The sequence below is a fragment of the Haliotis cracherodii genome, unplaced genomic scaffold, assembly GCF_022045235.1.
Source record: "Haliotis cracherodii isolate W230 unplaced genomic scaffold, xgHalCrac1.p SCAF_14, whole genome shotgun sequence".
Lineage (NCBI taxonomy): Eukaryota > Metazoa > Mollusca > Gastropoda > Lepetellida > Haliotidae > Haliotis > Haliotis cracherodii.
Window position 1 is genome coordinate 4,334,077 of NW_027266269.1, and position 18,287 is coordinate 4,352,363.

The window sequence follows — 18,287 nt, forward strand, 5'->3', positions numbered from 1 at the left end:
GATCCAAGCAGAAATTTGCATTGATCTCCCCAAACCATAACACCTCCAACTCCAAAACGATCACGTTCAATAACACATGGTTGTGTAAATCGTTCATGTTGGCGTCGGTATACACGTAAACGTCCATCAGGGTAGCTGACTGTGAAACGTGATTCATCAGAAAAAACAACTTGTCTCCAATCTCTACCACAGAGATTACTGTAACCTTAGGTTCCGGGTACTCTACCCTTCTACCTATGGTCACTTGTCCTTATCAACTACTCCTTGGGTCTAGGGATGATGTAGCTCTCTCAAAATCACAAGTCAGATGGTTTGCTCCAGTCCCTTTTTATTTATGATAAAATTAATCATAAATATACACACATGGTCCTCAGATATATTCTTCTTGTTGCCTGATATAAATACAACACATACCTAGATGATGCTTTGAAAGGCCTGATGGTTTTTCTGATGATCGTTTAACGCTGTTTCATTTCCTACTCGGGATCCCAAAACCACAGTGAACCGTTCTGTTCAGCTGTATGCTCCCGACTCTATCGATGATAATTTTAGCTCCTCCCTCCAAAATCACATTTGACATCATGAGAAATGAGTCGTAATGGTCATTAGTAATTAGTTTTATCATCAAGCCCTTCGGTCTAACCAATTTGATTACCTCTCTAGGGTCATTGGTCAACTCGGACATACTCATATAATCAAATACCCTCAAGTACTCTGCCAGACTGGAAGGCACCGAAAAGATACTTAATCATGTTATTTTGACATTCTAATCAAGCAGTAATACTCATAAATATTTGATCACCACAAGACTAACAATTTTGTTCCATCTATCTATCTCCCTTCTGACATTTTTATTGCAAGACCAATTCTACTAATTCATTGTACTAATGAAAAGTAAACTCTATCACTTAAGAGAAGCAAAACCAATAATCACTTGCCCCAGGAGTGTTGCCCTGACCCTGTACGGTCACTTCTCTCATATGCATCCATATTTTACCCAAAAGCTTCATTTAGTAAACTACATTTTAAGTAAATATTAAAAAAACCCTTTTTCCAAAATACCCTGGTTATACATGCCCTTCCCGTTGTAGAGCATGTCCCATGCGATTGACCAATGATAATAGAATATGAAATGTAAATACAATAGTACAATATCAATATGTAACAGCTTCTGTGTGTATGCATCTGAGGACCAGAAAAATCAATACAATGAAATTTTACAAGGTAATGTCTCAGATAGGATCTGTCTTGGGTTGTACCTATCTGAGAATAATAACATGCCAAGACTTATAAAGGCATAATCAAATTATGTTTCTTTGTAAAGTTTTTGCTTTTTCTATATAAAGACATATGAGCATTTTCCTTCAGGCAAAAAATCACAATAGTATCACAACACCAATAACCAACTGATGATCAGTTTCAGAGTTCTGTGTATCCAATATATAATCTTACTATTCTGTATCATCAACATGTTCCATGTCCGTATGTTCTAGAACATATTCAACTTACTCTTACTCTTATGGTCTTGATCCAATGGGAAAAGTTCTCCATATCAAATGATCAAAAATGTCCTGGAAGTTTATTAAGAAATGATTCTCTCCATCATCTTATAGAATGAGGTTGCTCATTCCTACATGTATGACAGTGAAATCTGTGACAGTCCAATCTGTGATGTCCAAAAAGGGTTAATTGTCCAAAAATTCAGTCATTTATAGATCAAATAGGAAATTACTTTAAATTCATGCATTACACTCCATGAAGTCCTCTTTAACTGAAGATAACAACAGTTTGTTCTTATAATATCTCAAGTAAATGTTGAAATTTAGCTTCAGCATCTATACACAGTATAACAAACAACATCTCACCTGACGCAACAATCACAATAGTTTTTTTTGTTAATATCAAAACAACATCAACTTATCATAAAGTCACTGGACATGTATATAGAATATTGTCAAATGTCTCATTGGGCAGTGATCGCACATGCAATCTATCAACTCCTGAGGTGCAATACAATGCACCATATACAACATCCTGGTAACATATAACAGATAGATTTTCTCTCATGAAATTCAACCTGTTTTTCTCATATGGTAGGTGTACCCATTCATATATATTATAAATAAATGCATATAGGTCAGCACAAAAACATAAAACATGTAGTAAAAGTAACATCTTGAATACAGTATAACATCAACATTTATACAAGAGGACACTAGTATGTCTGAGATCACTTAAATTTCTAAAACTGTGACATTTCAATGCTCTCCTTATTTTGATAGTCCGCCTTAAATGTCGGAAAGGTATCAACTCGGGTGATAGTACATTTTCTAACAACTTATATAATAATGTGCTCAACTGATTAATCTTCCTTTCAACCATAGTAGCAAAATGTAACTCCTTTGCAACAAGTTGTATCCAATGTGCATACATGGCCTGAAACCATCGTATCTTACCGTCCTCTCTCTACCTTTATTAGTTCAGGCAATTCATTATGATTTGCAATTATACCTTGCTTCAAACCATCCATTCTGTCATTGGCCTTAGACAATCCTGTGACACATTAAAAGCTGCTTCTTCCGCTCTCATTCTATTTGATAAGTTAATATGTTGACGTATTATGTTCACGCCACTGTCATGGCGGTACCAAATAAATTGTGTGAGAATTCACCAGTAAAAGGTAGTAAAGCTCCCTTATAGCGCGTCTGAGAACCAACAATTTGACCTTGAATAATAATATTTCTGATCAAAGTAACCCCTTCTAACATGTCTTCGGAAGTGTCGTCATGTATGCGATAAGTAAAATTCAATATAGTCCTCATATTCTCATCACAGTACGTATGATTCGCCTGAAGACTTATATTCTTACAAGTATCTCTAAGCAGAATCGGATAGTTAGAGATCTTGGTCGATTCAGTAGTGAATACCATGTCTGTTCGTTCGTTAAGTCGTCCCATATATCTGAAGGTATTACCCCAGAGATAGATATCCGGAATGCATGTCGTCAATGGGTTCCACATCATGAGTAGTGTCATCATAGCTTTAAGTGCGAAGCCTAAGGGTCTTTTAGAACGCAAATATCCAAGTTATCTCTCAGATTTTAAATCTGATCTCAGTTCCTACTCTCTTATCCCAGTGAAGCCATATCTTCCCTAAGTGAAAACAAGAAACAACAATCCCAATTGATCGTCACCAATGTACCATACAACATATTACTCCCTCATAAATAATGTCTACCATAAACCGCAGAACACAGTGCTTATGTTCATACAGTTCCAGTTCATGTGTCGATAATATGCTGTGTCGATAATATGCTGTACTTGTGGGTCAGTTGAATATTTTTAAGTAAAAGGCCTTGTTTTTAACAACTTCTGATTTGTTACATCTTTAATCCCAGTAATATACAATCGTATGTCCCTTTTCACTCCTATCGTTGTGTCTGTGTCAGCATCAAGAAAAAACAACCTCTTTAATATTCCGTCTGTACTCTCTTCAAACATTTCCTCTCCTCAACAGGAGGTATACAACAGCCTTCTGACTAGGCAAAACTCTTCTGTACAAATATGACTGGCCAATCATCTACATCCCACGACTGATTTATAGGTCTTCACCCAGGCTACAAGACAAATCGACCCTCTGTCCTTCGTCCCGAGTGAATTCATCGTTAGTCTTTTGACTGTCCTCAATATACTCAGCCCCATGGTCCCTAGTATGGTGGCCTAGCTTTGGTTGCTGGCGATCTACAGCCCGTTTTTATAATGTGTCGTCTGATTTAATTTGATCGTTTTATAGCTCTAAAATTAGTTTTTAAAATTATAATCTGTGATATATTGCTAATTGTTATACTGTCCTTCGGCGACAGGTTTATATATATAATAGAAATGTTTACCTTGTTCAAGTCACGATATGGCTGAAATAGTGCCGATGTGACTTTAAATATTAACTCACTCACTCACTCAATATACTCAGCAACTTGAGGTAGAGACATATCTACCTCACCACTAGAGACTGTAAGGCATCTCTAGACTTGATCTTTCAAGCTTTGAAACATCATAGGCATGTCCTCATCTATGTGTTTATATTCAAATAATGTAGGCATGTCTCCTCTACGTCCTTGTCGACATTATTACTACGTGGGCATGTCTCCTCCACGGCTTGATACTGCCCATCGTTGGCAGGTTTTTTATACGTTTTCAAAGTATTTATAATTTTAAACCTTTGATAGTCACGTTATGGCCGAAATATTGCCCATGTGACTTAAAACTTAACTCACTCACTCACTCCACGGCTTGACAGCGTAGGCATGTGACCTCTACGACTTACTATCATTTCATATCTACGTAGGCATGTTACCTCTACGACGTTGTTCATCATCTCATATCTGTGTAGGCATGTTACCTCTACGACTTTTCATTGTCATCCTTGATTTCCTATCTGGGTACCCATTTGCTTTGACACATGACACTATAACTTGGGACTAAAACCAACTTGTTATTATAACCTTGGATCTACATATCCTCCATATATCATATACCTGTATGGTTGTCACACTTCCTTACTTGCAGTTCTATTGTTTACTCGATTGTTGTTTTCTTTCTTCACCTTCCCTGTCATTGTTCTTCTGACATGGAAATCCTCCACAATTTCTGAATTGAGAAACTCACTTAGGACCCCTTCTCTTTTCGAGACACCTGCTAATCGGACTTGGTATCGGATTCCTCTACGACTTATCAACTCCAATTTCATATTTGGATATCCATATTCCCGTCAATCAATGAGTGCTGTCAATATCAACATGGTTGAATGCTTTGTCACCTGTGGTGATAGGTGTGGTATGTGTGTTGTCACTGTCTCCTAACTCTCCATACACATTGGCAATATCGACTTCTTCAATGACACCTATTGCTAACTTAACCTCTAAACTAGCAGGGTTCATCAACCTAAACAATGGTACTTGATTGACAGATGAAGTGAGATATCTAGCACCTCACACATGTAACCATTCTGCAATGGACTCAATCGGCTCAACAACGCCTAACTTAATGTACACCGGCAACAAAGGTTCATCGTGTGGTGGTGGTACCACATCACATATACATGTAACAAGGTTGGTATTAATCTGAATAGGCAATGAAATTTGTCTCTGTAAGTCCATCCTACAAAGTCAACCTATTATGGCTAATATCAATTTTAGCCTTCTGGCTTCTCAAGAAATCTAAGCCTAACAACACATCAATTGATAAGGCTAAAAGACCTCAAAGTCCTGTACAACACATAGCTGACCAACTGTAAGAGGAATTTTAGATATGCCAAACACATTTTTCCTTCTGCACCGACCAATGACCTTGCACCTCATTTCGTTAAAGGAAAACTACTCTCACCTCCAATAGATGAGAATACATTTGAATTCATACAGCTCAAAGTTTCAATGAGTCCCATAGGGCACTGTAAGTCTTTCCAGATATCTTAACCCTAAAACTGCTGTGAGATAATCCCACACTACAAGTCAAAACAACAATCTCGCTCAAATCACTTATCATTTCTATGATCTGGTTCTATATTATTTCTCATTGTAAAAGAGTGGCCCATGATGTTACCAACATTATCAAAATCAATATTTGCTATATTGGCGGCAGGCTCAAATCCACATGTAGCACTGCCCCTGTTAACCCTTGCATATGTTTGGCTTAATTAGAAAAGTAGAATCTGCTTAGGTGCCCTATCCTACAGCATTGAAAACATTGCATAGACTCACAAGACTCTCAGACATACTAAAATGTGTCCTACCTCATTGTCCACAAATGTTCCATAATTGTGGTCGTGACACCCTATGCTCCTCATTGCTCATATTCCTTGGAGCAGGGCTCCAGTTTTGTCCACAGGGCACATCATTGTCACTCATGTCCCTGATATTAACATGTGTTGATGCACAACCACTTCTGTTATGTTGATGGAATGTTTGTGTCCCCTTCTTCATTGGTTGTTGGTCATCAGTACACTCAGTCCCAGTTTTAATGTACTGCTTTCTGTACATAGAGTCATCCTGATGCTCATATGAAAAGTTCTCTCCTGTTCGAGTATTTTCTGCACTGGTCAATAAGGTTACTTGTCCAACGAGCTCCTCTATAACAGACACAAGTCTGTCATCCTCTGATGTAGCCAGTCCAAATGCAGCATCTGCTATTCTCGCACTTTCCAGGACTTGATCCTTGGTCTCATGCAATCTTGTCAACTGTTTAATGTGAGGTTGAGAATTCCTCATGATGGCATCCATGATAAAGTTGTCGTCCACTCTATCAAGATGTTTTGCCTAATATTGCAATTCTTGAAGAAAGTCCTCAAAATCTTCAGACTGTTTCTGTTTCCTATTATAAAGCTTGTCTAGTCTTTCATATCTTTTTGCTGAACCTATTTTGTACCTTGCAAGGAAAGCTGTCTTCACCTCATTCCAGGAATTGTCTCTAAAGTCTTGAGCTTCATGCCACTTTAAAGCATTTTTGTCTAACCATAAACTAAATGCTGTCTTTGTCCATTCTTCTGAATAATTATGTAATGAATTAAATTTCTCATATCTGCTTAACCATGAACTTGCAATTTCTGGATCACTTCCATTGAATTTCTCAAGAGAAAACTGACTTAGGGAAAAAGCCCTTGCTAAAGCAGCAAAACTCTTGTCTAATTTGTTCTTATTTCCAAGGCCTTCTGAAAATAAACTGTCATTTGTCTCTGTAACATCAGAGGCAGACATTTGTCTCTGTAACATCAGAGGCAGAACAATTTTCATTGTCATGAAACATTTTGAGTCACTTTGGTTCTTCCCTGACAATATGTCCAAATTCAACATCATAATTTCAAGACTTCTCGTGCTCATTGTTGGTGATGAGAGATAAATAATAACAGTCTTATAATACCGCAGAAAGTTCCTATGCACACCAGCATGCAGCAAGGGTCCTCCATCAGTGTGACTTTCCCACACTAGAAAATCAATATCACTGTTATGGTAGTAGCCGTACTAACAAAGAAATCAATAACACAGTCTCTTCATGGGAAACTGACCACCCCACGGCTTTCAAACAGTCAACCATAGTCCTGCTGATGAGTGCAGTTCACAAATACAAGGGCAAAACACATCCCTCACAATTAATTCACGCTTTACAGGACATCACCTACCGTGAATGGCAAATAGCATCGGCTCGTTTCAGGCTAACAACCAACAAGTGTACATCAGCTCAGCTGCAGATGCAAACCGTTCAAACTTGTGATGAGCATGGTACGGTGATCTTAGAGCATTTCCGCCATATGTAACCTTAGTTCCGGGTACTCTACCCTTCTACCTATGGTTACTTATCAACTACTCCTTGGTGCAGGTGCATCATGCCTTTCACAAAATGTGCAGTGATAGCAGCATTCCCAGTGGTGTGTTGCTTTTTGGTGATTGGCTTCGTTTTCAGTTTTGTTTGCAACCCATGTGACAGTAATAACCAACAATGGACAGTGTCAACAAGGTAAAATGTAAACCGACCTCATATGTTCTTAAGAAAATATATCTTAAAATTGAGTATGCGTTTCTAATGCCTCTCTGTATATATCTTATCCATCGAAATCTGACAACTGATACAATATCAAGATATCTCCAAGCAGAATAAAGCTTTGTTAACCAATGATATTTGTTCAATAAAATTTTACTTTAAACCGGCAGACTGAAGTGTTAACTGTTAATCGGACAAGTACAGCTGTCAGTATGTGACATTCGGGATATTATTTCATCTATAAGTCTGTTGGAGCATTTTTTCCAAGAACCAGTGTTTGAAAACAAATTCTCATAGTCCTGTTCCTCTCAATACCCCTCTTCAGGCTGTTGCCATACGTGTAACATTAAATATTGTTTTTACATTATGTTCATTGTATGTACCACCATCGTACTCTCTTCGACAGCCTGATATTCAAGCATTGTGGGACCAACTCCCTAAGCCCTGTGTTATCATGGGAGATTTGAATCGCCATAACCCTCTTTGGGGTAGTAATGAGACGAATAATAAAGGTAAGATACTTGAGGATTTTCTCTTGAACAATGATTTGTGTATTTTCAATATGATGGTACTCACACATATCTACATCCTGCAACTGGCACTTACTCTTGTAAAGACCTATCAGTTGTAGATTCAAATTTACTTCAGGAATTTGAATGGTCAGTCCACAATGACCTATGTGGAAGTGACCATTTTCCTACCATTTTACAATCTGTGACACCATCTGATGTTTCTCCGTCATCACGATGGAATTTTACTAAGGCAAACTGGGCTTTATATGCAACCCTTTGCACTAATCATCTAAAACCTGATGGTTTTATTGATGTTTCTGATCCTATAAAACTTTTTTCCGATACACTAAATCAAATAGCTGATGAATGTGGTTCAGCAATGATTGCAAACTAGCTAGGAAGGCAAGGATAAAAGCTGAACAATATTTCCATCACCATCCTTTGGTCCACAACTTAAATAAATTTAATATAACGCTAAGGCATGGCGTACATTCAAACAAAACAAGCGTCAGTCTTGGCAAAATTATGTCTCCAAGATAAATTCAAGTACACCAATATCTAAGGTATGGAACATGATTAAGAAAATTAAAAGTAAGGGTTCTAAATTTGGTGTTCACCACCTTACAAATGGGAATGACTTATGAACCGATACTTGGTGAAACTCTGGCTCATCATTCTTCCTCCTCGAACTATGCCCCTAAATTCCAAAAATATCAAAAACAGCAAGAAAAGAAACCTATAAATTTTAATTCAGATAATGGCGAGGATTACAATGAAATATTTTCCATTCATGAACTCAATACTGCCCTTGGGCAAGCTCATGACACTGCTTCAGGGTCTGATAATATACATTATCAACTCTTAAACCATTTACCGCAATCCTGTTTAGAAACCCTCTTGGTGATCGTTAATAAAATCTGGACGTTAGGAGAATTTCCTTCTTCATGGCGTGATGCTACAGTAATTCCCATACCTAAACCTGGACGTGATCATACTGATCCTTCCAATTATCGACCAATTTCATTGACTAGTTGCGTTTGCAAAACCATGGAACGCATGGTCAATAACAGATTAACCTGGTACTTAGAATCCCATAACTTAATCACAAATATCCAATGTGGATTCCGTAAAAATCGCAGTACCATTGACCACTTAGTTCAACTGGAGTCATTCGTTAAGAATGCCATTGTAAATAAGCAACATGCAGTGTCCATCTTTATGATCTAAAAAAAGCATACAACACTACATGGAATCTCGGTATTTTAAAAGACTTGCATGAAAAGCGTATGACACAACGTGGAAACACGGGATTTTAAAGGGTTTACATGATTTTGGATTGCGAAGCCGTTAGCCTCAATTTATATCCAAGTTTTTATCTGACAGACAATTTCAAGTCCACGTGGGTACTACCCTGTCTGATCATTATAATCAGGACCAGGGTGTCCCACAAGGCAGTATTTTGTCTGTCACATTGTTCAGTATTAAAATAAATTGATGGATCTTTATTCGTGGATGACATTAAAATGTCATGTCGTGGTAAAAACATGCATACTATCGAAAGACAATTACAATTAGGTCTCAATAAGATAAATAAATGGTGTTTAGAAAATGGTTTTAAATTTTCGAAATCCAAAACGAACTGTTTACACTTCTGTAGGAAATACAAACCCCATAAAGACCCTGAATTAGTTTTAGATAACAGTCCGATTAAAGTTGTAAAAGAGGCTAAATTCCTGGGTATTATTTTTGACCACCATTTAACCTTTTTACCACATAAATTATTTGAAAAATAAATGCCTGAAGGCCCTTGACCTACTGAAAGTTGTTTCAAATTCCAACTGAGGAGGGGATCAGAAAACCCTACTCCAATTATAAAGAGCTCTAATTCGCTCTAAACTACGGTGGAGCCTGCAAAAGCAACCTTAAACTTTTGGATACTATCCATCATCAAGGTCTAAGAATATGTCTTGGATCTTTCCGAACTTCTCCTATTCACAGTCTGTATGTTGAAGCTGATGAGTCATCTCTTAAACAACGCCGCATTAAATTATCCTTACAGCATGTCTCTAAATTACGCTCTAATAATTCTATATAGTGATGACGTCGTAAGGTGACGACTCTCCAATAAATATTTGGAGTTAATATTAATTTATTACTTTTTCAGGGATGAAGTCGGACGTGACGAACCTCCTTATCATGGCTGTCCTGGCTGCGGTGGGCATTCCATCGGGTCTCTCTTGTGGTGGTATAAACTTAGCTGGAAGAAACGGTCAAACCGTTCGGCTACAGTTATACCAGATACCTGTAGACGAACGCCTTACCGGTGTAAGGGAGGTAATACACTATTGACAGTGAAGAAACAATGAACGCTGCCTGGCATAAATACATACACTGAAAGACGGGCGAAGCGCGCGGCCTGCCCTCGTGATCCAAGGGAGGTAACTCGTATCACACTTGTGACTCATATCACATTGATAGACCAAGAGAGCGAATAACTGCGAATTGAAACATAAAACATACACACATTCTGATAAAAAATATGCATTTATTTTAGCAAACACAGTGAGATGCTCGCGTATGTGTCGATAATACCCACGATGCAATCTACGCCGAAGCAGTCTTTTCCTTTCTCGTCTCACTGAGCATTGTACCCCTCGATGGCTGAAAAGGAAGGGTAAATTATTATAATAATAATAATAATAATAATAATAATAATAATAAGCCAAAGCACTCAAAGCAGATGTAATAATATCATAGCAGAGTGTGCAGTACCAAAACTGATTTCCAAATGGCTGTACACTACTGCTCGCAAGTTAGTCACCGTTGTGAAATACACTACTCAACGAAAGTTTATGACCATGAAAATGTAAATACAGTGCTAAAGTCATAATAAACTACTGCGCATGCTTTGTTCTAAATGTTAAACTGTTGTAACCACAACATTTTAGCACACCATGTACACTTTATTATATTATATTATATCAAACTAACTTACCATCAGTATAAGTCCGCTTCAGTTGGTTAGTTACCAGATTGGTTCTTCCTGTTGTCAGCGTTTTACCAGCAGGCATCGTTCCGGTAGGCATATTTCCGGTAGGCGGCTTTGTTTCGGAAGACATCGTTCGAGCAGACATCTTTCCGGTTCTTCCGGCAGGCATCGATCCGACTGCAGCAAGAGCAGCAGGATAAGAGGGTGGAGGTGGGAGTGCCATGTCACTTCCCGTCTGGGGAATACCAGGAATGTCTGGGAGTTCGCATGCCATCTCATAGTCCTGATAGAATTTATTAGCGATCTTCAATCAGTTTTCTAAATACACTGCTTTTCAAGGAAATGGTTTTCTTTTCCTTTTTGCTGTTGTAGTTTGAAAGATGCACCCAAGCATCATCACGGAACAAGTTGATGGACAACCAATGGCCAGCAGCCAACTCAAACGTAGTGTGGTTGTGATTGTCAGACATTTTCGAGTAAAGTGTCTTCTCCCGAAATGAATGAATGAATGAATGAATATTGTTTTACGCCGCATCAGCAATTTTCCAGCTAGTCACGGCGAGAACTATAAAAATATCAAACTATAAAAATATCAAACATGTACTGATAAAGAACAACCATAAAAGTATGATAGCAAAGATCACATAAGAGATCAGTCATATATCACAGACAAATCGAAAAAACTGACTATTTGGGTTAAAACCTAAATCTTGTCATAAAGATGGATTTCTTTCAAAAATTCTATAATTGTGTGGCTAGGAACTTGAGTAAAAAGTTGTTTCAAAGTAGAAACATTAAAATATGTTGCAGGTATTAAATCAGTAACACAGTCTAAAAGTATGTGTTTCATTGTAACTTGACATTGACAAGGAATACACAGGGGAGCATCTTCTCCCTTTAAAAGGAAAGCATGAGTAAAATGTGAATGGCCTATACGGCATCGGCTTTTGTTGGTTGCCCAGTCATGTGGGCATCAAAGGCAACTCAATGGCTGATGCTGCTGCAAAAGCAGCACTCAACAAATCTGTGACACCACTTCTTATCCCATACACTGATTTTAAACCTGTAATCAGATCTTATATTTGTGATCTGATGCAAAAGAAGTGGGACTCCCAAGTAGGTATCAATAAATTACATGAAATTAAACCAAATATTGGTTACACCTACTTGGGCTGTCAGTCCAGATTTGAAGAGGTCATTATGCGACGATGTCGTATTGGCCATAGCAGGTATACACACGAATATCTTTTAAAAGGTGCGGATCCTCCATTTTGTGTCCCTTGTGATGAAAGAATCACGGTCAAGCATGTCCTGCTTGACTGTGTTGATTTTTCCATCACAAGGGATAAATATTTTACATCATCATCAATTAAGGATCTTTTTAATAGAATCAATTCTCATTTAATCATAGGTTTTTTAAAAGAAATTGAACTTTTTGATAAATTTTGAATTGTGTACATAGCTATATTTTATATTGGTAATGTATAATTTGTAACTTCGATGGTCAGTGGCTATATCCTCAAAGGGGGTTGAAGTAGCGTAAAATTATTGTCCCCCTGAGAGGATATGTAAGACCACATCATTCAAAGTACATTTATTCTTACCTCGGTTTTACAACGTAGTATATTTGTTTCTTTTAATGGTTGGCTAAAATTGCATACCATTACCAGCAGCTGAAGGGATGGTGTAAATCCTACTGGGGAGCCGTGCAGGTAGCAAAAGTAATGTAAGTCCCCTCGGTCCCTTGTAAGGTGGCCTAACTTTGGTTGCTGGTGATCTATAGCCCAATTTTATATTGTCTTGTTGATTATAAATGTATTGTTTTAACTGTTCTCAACTAGTTTTACTATTGAACCTGTGATATTCTAGTTATCTTACTGTCCATCGTTGACAGCTTTTTATTAAATCAAAATGTAATTATTATAACTGTTTCGTCGCGGTATGGCTGAAATACTGCCGATGTGACGATACTTCTCACTCACTCACTCACTCACTTAAAACAACGTCATCTCTACGACAACCAACACCGATATTGTTATGACATATAAGTGGTTGAAGATTGTACAGCTTGTTATTGGTTTGAGTATCCCAATGTGACTGCCAACATGTAATAACATATTGCCTAATAACTGGTTTACAATCAGTATAAGGGAATTTAGTCTGTGTTACTCTTTGTTCAATAGCAGCTTTTGCTGCTGCATCAGCTTTGTTGTTACGTTTTATTCCGGCATGGCTTGGAAGCCAACAAAAGGTAATATCGTTATCGGCCACTGATAAATTCATGTTTCGTTCTAAAATTTCAGCCAAATAAGGATGATCAGATTTCCGACCATTTATCGCCTGCAAGCAGGACAAACTATCAGAAAAAATAATAAATTGTCTGTTCGGCGAGTGCTCAATATACTGCAAAGCTAACAAAATAGCCTTTGCCTCTGCAGTGAAAATGGAACTGTCATTAGTCAGTCTCAGCGAAAACGTACCATCAGGTGTTACTGCAGCAGCAGATACTTTCTCCTCTTCTTTTGAGCCATCTGTGTAAATGCAGAAAACCTTGTTGATATTGTAATGCATTTGTAGTGGCCTTTTTCAGCCTTGTTAGGTCAAGATTGACCACAGGATGTATAGATTGCCATGGAGGGATATCTGACATTTGCAACCGGGCAATAGATGTAAGATTCAAATTTTGTTTCGTCACGATATGGCTGCAATATTGCCGATGTGACGTTAAATATTCACGCGCTCACTCACTCACTAAGATTTAAATTAGCATCCAGAATGTGAGGTTTCATGCGAATGCCTAATGGCGGTATTGTGTTACACTTTTTGGCATACAAACCCACATACAGAGGTTTAAAAACATCGTCATATGCTGGATTAGAAGGATTCGATATGAGTTTAGTGATATATTGAAGAGCAAGTTTAATCCGTCTTAATTTGAGACACGGTTCTTTGGCTTCAACATACAGACTTTCGATAGGAGAGGTTCTGAAGGCACCTAAGCACAACCTTAGTCCCTGATGGTGAATACTATCTAGTTCCCGTAAATATGATTGACGGACTGAACCATAAATAAAACAACCATAGTCCAGCTTAGATCGAACTAACGCCCTCTAGAGATGCAGAAGTGTTTCTTTATCCCCACCCCAATGAGCATTTGAGACAACTTTAAGAATATCAAGTGCCTTGAGACATTTGGTCTTAAGATTTTTTATATGGGGAATAAACGACAGTTTGCTATCAAATGTAATACCTAAAATGTTTGTCTCCTTAACTACTTTGATCGGTGTAGTATTCAAGAACAATTCAGGATCCTTATGTATTTTCCTCTTATTGCAGAAATGGAGACAACATGTCTTGTTCAGTGAAAACTTAAAACCATTCTCCTGAGACCGCCTATGGATTTTGTTGAGACACATTTGCAGCTGTCTCTCAATAGTATGCATGTTAGGTCCGCGACAAGACACATTAAAGTCGTCAACAAACAAGGAACCATCAGTGTGTTCATTTAGCACTTTAGCAAGACTGTTAATCTTAATGCTAAACAAGGTGACTGAAAGAATACTCCCCTGTGGCACACCCATTTCTTGATAAAAAATATCTGACAGAGTTGATCCCACACGAGTGAGTGAGTGAGTAAAGATTTAACGTCACATCGGCAGTATTTCAGCCATATCGTGACGAGAAGTACATTAATAATACACATAATTATACAAAATAAAAACCTGTCGACGAAGGACAGTAAAATAACTAGATTTATCACAGATCATGTCTAAAACTAGTAGTTAGCAATAAAAATATAACAACATACGAAACAATACAAGATAAAAATGAGCTATAGATCGCCAGCCACTGAAGAGAGATCACCATGCTAGGGTCCATGGGGACTTACAGTACTTGATCCCACACGAACCTGGAATTGTCTATTGTCAAGGAATTGAGATATAAAAGCAGGCATGCGCCCACGGAATCCCATATTATAGAGGTCATTCAATATACCATACTTCCAAGTGGTATCATAGGCCTTCTCTAAATCAAAGAATATGGAAACTGCATGTTGTTTATTTACGAAGGCATTACGAACAAATGACTCAAGTCGAACAAGATGATCAACTGTACTTCTATGACGTCTGAATCCACATTGGATATCTGTTATTAGGTTATTAGATTCAAGATGCCAAACAGGTCTATTGTTAATCATTCTTTCCAATGTTTTACAAACGCAGCTGGTCAAGGCAATTGGGCGGTAATTGGTTGGATTAGTAGTATCTTTGCCTGGCTTAGGAATAGGAATGATGATTGCTTTGTGCCAGGAATCTGGGAATGTACCTTGTTCCTATATATTATTAAATATACTAAGAAGCACTAACAACGACTTATGGGGGAGGTGCTTCAACAATTGGTAATGTATCTCATCCGGCCCAGTTGCAGTGTCATGGGATTTATCAAGAGCTGCAGAGAGCTCATCAAGAGAAAATGATTCACTATAATCTTCCGAATTATCGGAGGAAAAATTGATATGCTTCTGCTCCTGCATAGTTTTGTATTTTTGAAATTCAGGAGTGTAATTAGAAGAGGAAGAACTATTTGCTAATGTTTCCCCTAATTTGTTTGTGATGTCCTGTTTACCTGTTAAAACATTATCATGCACCTTTAGAAGATGCAGAGTGTGTCGAGATCCCTTACCCTTAATTTTCTGGATCATGTTCCACACCTTATTAAGAGGCGTTCGAGTATTTATTTTAGAAACAAATGTTCGACATGAAGAACGTTTCGTTCCATTCATAGTCCGATGAGCTTTTGCTCGTAATATTTTAAGATTGTTTAGATGAGTTGGTGATGGATTAGCATTAAAACGTTTTTCTGCCTTTTTCCTTTGTCTTCTAGCTTGTCTCCATTCATCATTGAACCATGGCTTTCTAATACGGGGAACTGTCGAGGATTTAGGAATAGTGTTCGTGGCAATATTAATGAGATCCTGTGATAAGGATTCAATAGGATCATCTACGTTCTGATACGATGCAGATAAAAGGTTGTCAGTACATAACTGATGGAATAGAGTCCAGTCAGCTTTATTAAAATTCCATCTAGGAACTGGAATGTCTTTGTTTGGTGTGATATTTTTAAGGAGCGTTGGAAAGTGATCACTCCCACAAAGATCATCATGTACTGTCCATTCAAAATCATTCAAAAGTGAAGGATCTGCAATTGTAAGATCGACGGCTGAATATGTTCCAGTAGCCGGATGCAGGTATGTATTGGAGTCATCATTGAAAATACACAGATTACTGTTGATAAGTAATTGTTCTATTATCTTACCCTTGTTGTTCAATGTAGTGCTGCCCCACAAGGGACTGTGTCCATTCAAATCGTCCATTATAATGAAGGGCCTGGGAAGCTGATCAATTAAATTCTGAAATGTCAGAAGTTGAGGAGACGAAGAAGGTGGTACATATAAAGAACAGAGCGTAATTGCCACATGTAAAGTTATACGTACCGCAACCGCTTGAAGATCAGTTTTAAGTGGCACTGGACTTTGTAGTATATTTCGACGAACCATCACGGATACACCACCCGATGCTGTCTCTGTGTTTGAGGAATAACCTTGATGAATATCATACCTGCGAAAATCAACTCCATCAGTTGGCTTCAGGAATGTTTCCTGGAGACAAAATGCTACATGATTGAAGTCCTGCAGAAGAAGCCCGAGTTCATTAAAATTAGCCCTAAAACCTCTACAATTCCATTGTATTATATTTTGTGAATGAGTCATGATTTGGGTGCATTTATTGGTGATCTACCACGCCTAGACTTTGTAGGCGATAAACTGCCTGTCCGATGATAGATGTGTTCAGACACATCCATATCTTCGAGGGATCCAAACTTATTGTAAAGCTGGATTTGATCTGTTGAACCCTTAGCGAGCCTATCGCTGTGAGTGATCCTAGTTAACTTTTGGTTCACTTTTACATTTTGCTTGACATGAGTTTCAGGTACACTTTGTGACTGTTGCTTTGGCAAAGAATCTGTTTTGATATGATAGTGAGCAGTGGTATTTTTGTGCTTTCCGAGACCAGATTGTATGTGAGATGAGGATTCCTTCTGTGAAAAAGAGGTAGGAGATTGAGATGGCAGTAAACTAGCTGGTAGCAATTCAGCAGTTTGTGTAGCAAACTCTCCATGAGGAACCATATCTTCACTTCGGACAAGTTCAGGGTTGGTAGATTTTGTCCATGTAAGGCCTGTCTGACATGCAATAGAAGCTGTTGTCGCAGATGGTTTTTTGGTTACAGAGGCATATGATTCATTTTGGTGGAGGGGTGGAACAAGTTTCTTGGCATCAGTGTAACTAATGTTCTGAGTACATTTTAATTTACTGATTTCCATTTCCCTTTTCCACACAGAGCACTCTTTTGATGAAGATGAATGCTGTTCCACGCAGTTGACACATTTTTTAAAGTTGCTGTTGCAATCTTCAGTCACATGTGATTGTTCACCACAATGAGCACATTTTATAGGATTTGTGCATGAATTGACCCCATGACCAAATTTCTGACATTTATAACATCTTAACGGATTTGGGATATAAATTTTAACTTTAAGATTGCAATAACCTGCTTTGATGGATTTTGGTGCAGATGGAAAGACAAACGAAAACAGGTATATGTTGGTTTGAATCACTTGAGAGTTCTGACGCCTGGTGAACCGTTTTACCTCTGTGACACCTTGGTCTTTAAGCTCACAGAGTATGTCAAACTGTCATATCCTCTAAAAGATGATCACGATCTCTAACAATGCCTTTACTTGAATTTAGAGATCTATGGGCAGAGACAGAAACAGGAAGTCCAGCCAATGTATCAGCAGATAGCAGGTTAGTTGATTGCTGTCTTCTAGCACATTCTATGAGAGTGAGTGAGTTAAAATTTTAAGTCACATCGGCAACATTTCAGCCATATCGTGACTATCAAAAGTTAAATATAATACATATAATGAAACGTATGTAAAAACCTGCCAACGAGGGACAGTAAAACAACTAGACGTATCACAGCAATAAAATTTAAAACTAGTATGTAATAATATAATCAATAGCACTATACATATACATTACATTTTAAAAACAGGCTATAGATCGCCAGCAACTGAAGGTAGATCACCATACTAGGGACCATGGGGACTTCAGTACCTTTGCTACCTGCATGGACCCTAGCAGGATTTACATCATCCCTTCAGTCGTTGGCGAATGTACATAATTTTAGCCAC

At 37.9% G+C, this 18,287-nt stretch overlaps 1 pseudogene; it reads right to left on the reverse strand.

Annotated features, from left to right (window-relative positions):
- Positions 1 to 5,788: 5,788 nt before the first annotated feature.
- On the reverse strand, positions 5,789 to 11,304 carry LOC139461355 (uncharacterized; annotated as a pseudogene).
- Between the last annotated feature and the right edge of the window lie 6,983 nt (positions 11,305 to 18,287).